The sequence below is a fragment of the Salvelinus fontinalis genome, chromosome 16 (genome assembly GCF_029448725.1).
Source record: "Salvelinus fontinalis isolate EN_2023a chromosome 16, ASM2944872v1, whole genome shotgun sequence".
In the NCBI taxonomy this organism is placed as follows: domain Eukaryota; kingdom Metazoa; phylum Chordata; class Actinopteri; order Salmoniformes; family Salmonidae; genus Salvelinus; species Salvelinus fontinalis.
In genome coordinates this window covers 14617614-14623162 of record NC_074680.1, presented here as the reverse complement: position 1 = coordinate 14623162, position 5549 = coordinate 14617614, and positions in this window count along the sequence as shown.

The window sequence follows — 5549 nt, the reverse complement described above, 5'->3', positions numbered from 1 at the left end:
TGGGCACGCTTCCAGTTCATCCCGAACGCAGTTGGCATTTCCACATGGCAAGAGGACAGCTTTCCACCAAAAGACGATTAGACCCAAGAAAGGATCCTTTGCCCAAGATACTGATGGAAGAACAGCTCAAAGTAGGACATTTTTATTATGATAAATCGTGTTTCTGTCGAAAAATGTTAGTGGCTTAGGACGCCATGTTTTTTGACGTAGCTTCGCTTGGCGCAAACTGTATTGAAAAGTAAGGATAATTTAAAAAATGTAAATCCGCGATTGTATTAAGAATTAAATTGTCTATCAATCGCTGTCCACCCTATATTTTTTAGTCACGTTTATGAGTATTTATGTATAAGAGTAGATCACTGTCTAATATGGCGCACCAACATTTTCTCACCAGCTGGGCTACTTTTGTCATTGTGTAACCATGATTTTGGTGGCTAAATATGCACATTTTCGAACAAACTGTATATGTATGTTGTAATGTGATGTTACAGGGGTGTCATCTGAAGAATTCTGAGAAGGTTAGTGAAAAAAATAATATATTTTGGCGATGTTTACGTTATCGCTCTCTTTGGCTAGAATCAATGCTGGGCTGCTATGTGCTATGTGCTATGCTAATATAACGATTTATTGTGTTTTCGCTGTAAGACACTTAGAAAATCTGAAATATTGTCTGTATTCACAGGATCTGTGTCTTTCGATTAGTGTATGCTGTGTATTTTTACAAAATGTTTGATGATTAGTAGTTAGGTAAACACGTTGCTCATTGTAATTATTCTAGTCCATTTGTGACGGTGGGTGCAATTGTAAACTATGCCAGCTACCTGAAATATGCACATTTTTCTAACAAAACCTATCCCATACCATAAATATGTTATCAGACTGTCATCTGATGAGTTTTTTTCTTGGTTAGGGGCTATAAATATCTTAGTTTAGCCGAATTGGTGATAGCTACTGGTGTTGGTGGACAAATAAAAGATGGTGGATTATGCTAATGTGTTTTTAGCTAATAGATTTACATCTTTACATATTGTGTCTTCCCTGTAAAACATTTTAAAAATCGGACATGTTGGCTGGATTCACAAGATCTGTGTCTTTCATTAGCTGTATTGGACTTTAATGTGTGAAAGTTAAATATTTAAAAAAAAATTTTGAGGGGGAATTTCGCGGCACTGGTTTTTCAGTGGGGGTGGGGGGGGAGTGCCGCTAGCGGCACCCTCATCCTAGACAGGTTAATGGCTGTGATAGGAGAGAACTGAGGATGGATCAACCACATTGTAGTTACACCACAATACTAACCTAATTGACAAAAAGAACTGAAAAGAAGTTAGCCTGTACAGAATATGTGGCAAAGCAATTCCGGTTTTGTCCTGGATACAAAGGGTTATGCAGTGCATTCGGAAAGTGTTCAGACCCCTTGAAATTTTCTCGATTTTTGTTACATTACAGCATTGTTCTAAAATTGATTAAATCGTTTTTTTCTTTCATCAATTTACACACAATACCCCATAATTACAAAGCAAAAATAGGTTTTTAGAATTTGTTGCACAAAAAAAACTGAAATATTACATTTACATAAGTATTCCGACCCTTTACTCAGTACTTTGTTGAAGCACCTTTGGCAGCGATTACAGCCTTGCGTCTTCTTGGGTATGACACTACAAGCTTGGCACACCTGATTTGGGGAGTTTCTCCCATTGTTCTCTGCAGATCCTCTCAAACTCTGTCATGTTGGATGCGGACCGTCACTGCACAGCTATTTTCAGGTCTCTCCGGAGATGTACGATCGGGTTCAAGTCAGGGATCTGGCTGGGCCATTCAAGGACATTCAGAGACTTGTCCCGAAGCCACTCCTGCGTTGTCTTGGCTGGGTCGTTGGGTCGTTGTCCTGTAGGGTCGTTGTCCTGTTGGAAGGTGAACCTTCGCCCCAGTTTGAGGTCCTGAGCGCTCTGGGGCAGATTTTCATCAAGGATCTCTCTGTACTTTGCACTGTTTATCTTTCACTCGATCCTGACTAGTCCCCCAGTCCCTGCCACTGAAAACATCCCCACAACATGATGCTGCCACCACCATGCTTCACCGTAGGGATGGTGCCAGGTTTCCTCCAGACGTCACGCCTTCAGGCCAAAGAGTTAAATAATGTTTCTCACGGTCTGAGAGTCTTTTAGGTGCCTTTTGGCAAACTCCAAGCGTACTGCCTTTTACTGAGGAGTGGCTTCCGTCTGGCCACTCTACCATAAAGGCCTGATTGGTGGAGTGCTGCAGAGATGATTGGGTTTCTGGAAGGTCAGAGTGGCTATCAGTTTGGCCGGGCGGCCAGCTCTATGAAGAGTCACGGTGGTTCCAAACTTCTTCCATTTAAGAATGATGGAGGCCACTGTGTTCTTGGGAACCTTCAATGCTAAAGACATTTTTTGGTACCCTTCCTCAGATCTGTGCCTCGACACAATCCTGTCTTGGAGCTCTACGGACAATTCCTTCGACCTCATGACTTAGTTTTTGCTCTAACATGCACTGTCAACCGTGGGACCTTATATAGACATGTGTGCCTTTCCAAATCATGTCCAATCTCAAGAATGATCAGTGGAAGCAGGATGTACCTGAACTCAATTTCGAGTCTCATAGCAAAGGGTCTGAATACTTATGTAAATATGTATTTCTGTTTTTAATATTTTATAAATTTGCAAATATTTCTAAAAACCTGTTTTCGCTTTTTCGTAATGGGGTACTATGTGTAGATTGCTAAGTAAATTGACAAAAAAAATTTTTTTTAGAATACGGCTGTAATGCAACAAAATGTTGGAAAAGTCAAGGAGTCTGAATACTTTCTGTATATAACGACATATGATGTTTAATGTACAAGATTAATCTTTGTATAGACTACACCTAATATAGAATAGAAGAGACATTTTAATTTCATTGAATTTCACTGATATCAATTATATATCCTTTCATGCAAATTCTAATTGCAATTCTGTATCCTGTTAAGTACTTAAATTAAAATTAAATTAAAATGCATTCATTTCATTGGAATTCATGAGGCATTCTCAATTCAATTCTGAATTGAGCCCAGCCCTTACGCACACACGAACGCACACACACACACGTACAATACCACACAAACACATGCTAATCATTTACAGTTGCCAATCTTGATAACTCCCTGCTCATTCGACACTAGGTCCGCCCCCCTCTTCCATTCACTTCATTTCATTACACACTGCTTTCCTCCTGGCTGTCACGACAGGGCTTTGCCAAACCACTATCTCTCACACACGCTTGCATAATAAATGAACACAGAACACTTTGCAATTGACGTGCCCTCAGTTTGCTTCCACATGGTAAGAAATGCAGTTTCCATGTAAGCGACTGTGGCGATCCTCTCTGTTCCTCATCCAGAGAGAAACACACAGGAATCTACCACAAAGTTTCTGCCGCACAGCTGGTTGTCATTGAAGAAAGATGCGTTGGCAACTATGGGCTAAAAATACGGACAATCTCTTTGTATTATTGAAGAGGCAGGGTGTAGCGTATTTGAACCGTTTAGGAAATATGAGGTTTGAGGGATCGCAATGTGCCATTCAGCTTTTAGGAGAGTGATTACATGCAAATTACAATGTTGACCTTTTTAGGGGTGGCAGGTAGCCTAGTGGTTAGAGTGTTAGGCCAGTAACCTAAAGGTTGCTAGATTGAATCCCCGAGCTGACAAGGTAAAAATCTGTTGTTCTACCCCTGAACAAGGCAGTTAACCATTCTAAATAAGAATTAGTTCATAGCTGACTTGCCTAGTTAAATAAAAACACCTATGATGTATGTGGAATATTTACAACCTACTGGGAAAAAACTGGTTGAATCAATGTTGTTTCCACATTAGTTCAACAAAATAATTCAATACGATGTTGAATCAATGTCGTAAACTGATTTGCAAAAAGTAATCAACATAAGGGAATTACATATTTTTTTCATCCAACTTTTAAACTAAATCCAATGATCCAGACATTTTTTGTTCCTTTCACATTAGTTGACAACTCAACCAATGTAAATCAAAACTAGACGTTTAACTGACATCTGAGCCCAGTGGGAACTCTGTCAACCACTAGCCTATATGCGGTCTCTGTGAAACCAGATAATGTATTGTACTCTGCCAATGGTATACCAGGAATTTTACAGCACTTCTTCCCGTGGTGTTCAAAAGCACAATTTTGCTCACAATAACAGCATTTTTGTTTGGCATCAATCATTGCATCTGCAAATTGTGAATCCTAACTACTGTGGCATTTGACTCATCATCATCATACCTGACAATAGCACATCATACTGTATCTATACGCCAGCCGCAGCCCAAGTGATGTAACCTAATTCACAGACTCTATACACCCTTCACGGGAATACATCTAGTCTTGCTGCTATTGCTCTTTGGCCACAAATAAATAAATGCACAGTGTACTAGTTGATTATTATTGTCCCAGATAGTCTTGTTGAATACTTGGCTTCTCTCACAGTGTCCTCAACACCCGATCATTACATAACATGTTTACCCAGGTTTCCTCTCAGCTCCTCACAGACAGAGAAACTGACTATTCAAACACGGCTGCCTGCCTCCCTTCCCTAGCTGAACCGAGCTCTCCCTTCAAAGCATGCAAGGCAAGCGGTACCCACTACTAACCAGCACCACTGCTTCCACTGAACATAGTCCACACAGACAGATAGCAGCAGCACATTGCATGTCTGCCGGCTGCACACAGAAGTGTGTGAGATGAGATGCACTGTGAAAGATACATTTCAGAGGTTTACATCTCACAAAAAAATGCAGTTTTTTGCCTAGAAAGTTCCCATCTCTCACTCTTCTCTTCCGGGACAAAGTTGTGCATGTATGCAGCAGCAGCCAGAGAGAACAGTGGTGTGTTTGTGTACAAAAGCATGTCAGGTGCACCACAGTGCAAAATCATTCCAATGAGAATCTTTCTAGGAAAGATGCAGGGGGGAATTAATAATTGCAGCTAACTAAAAAGTAATGAATGATCTTTTCTACCAAAATCATCTATCAAAATTCTTAAACAGTGGATTTACATAAGACTGATCAGCCATACAGAACAAATGTATTTGAAAGTAAGATGCTGAGACCCACCCATTTCCAAACTGAACACTTAATCTATCACTATGCTAAAATCACTGACTATTCAAACACACTGAAATCCATGTGCTGCCAACGTTGCTAATCCGACACCCTTAGACTTTTCGAATAGGGTATAACTATGACATGAGGGGTAGATTATAAAAAATTATGTTACCTTCTTCAGAGCTGACATTCTACAGTATGTAATTCCTCCTCAAATCCCGTTCACATGCTGAGGTTTCCAGCGAAGTTTAGAGGGTGCGCCCATTCCAAACTAGGCTCACTCTGGTCCTGATGCTGAGCTATGGGTACCTACCTATTTGATATTCACATCGCGGTTTCCATGCGCTGCTTTCAAACCCTTTTTCACATCTGGCTTAGTTTGCGCATGTCAATGGAGTTGATATTACTGGATGCGACCAGAGGGGGAGCTGTT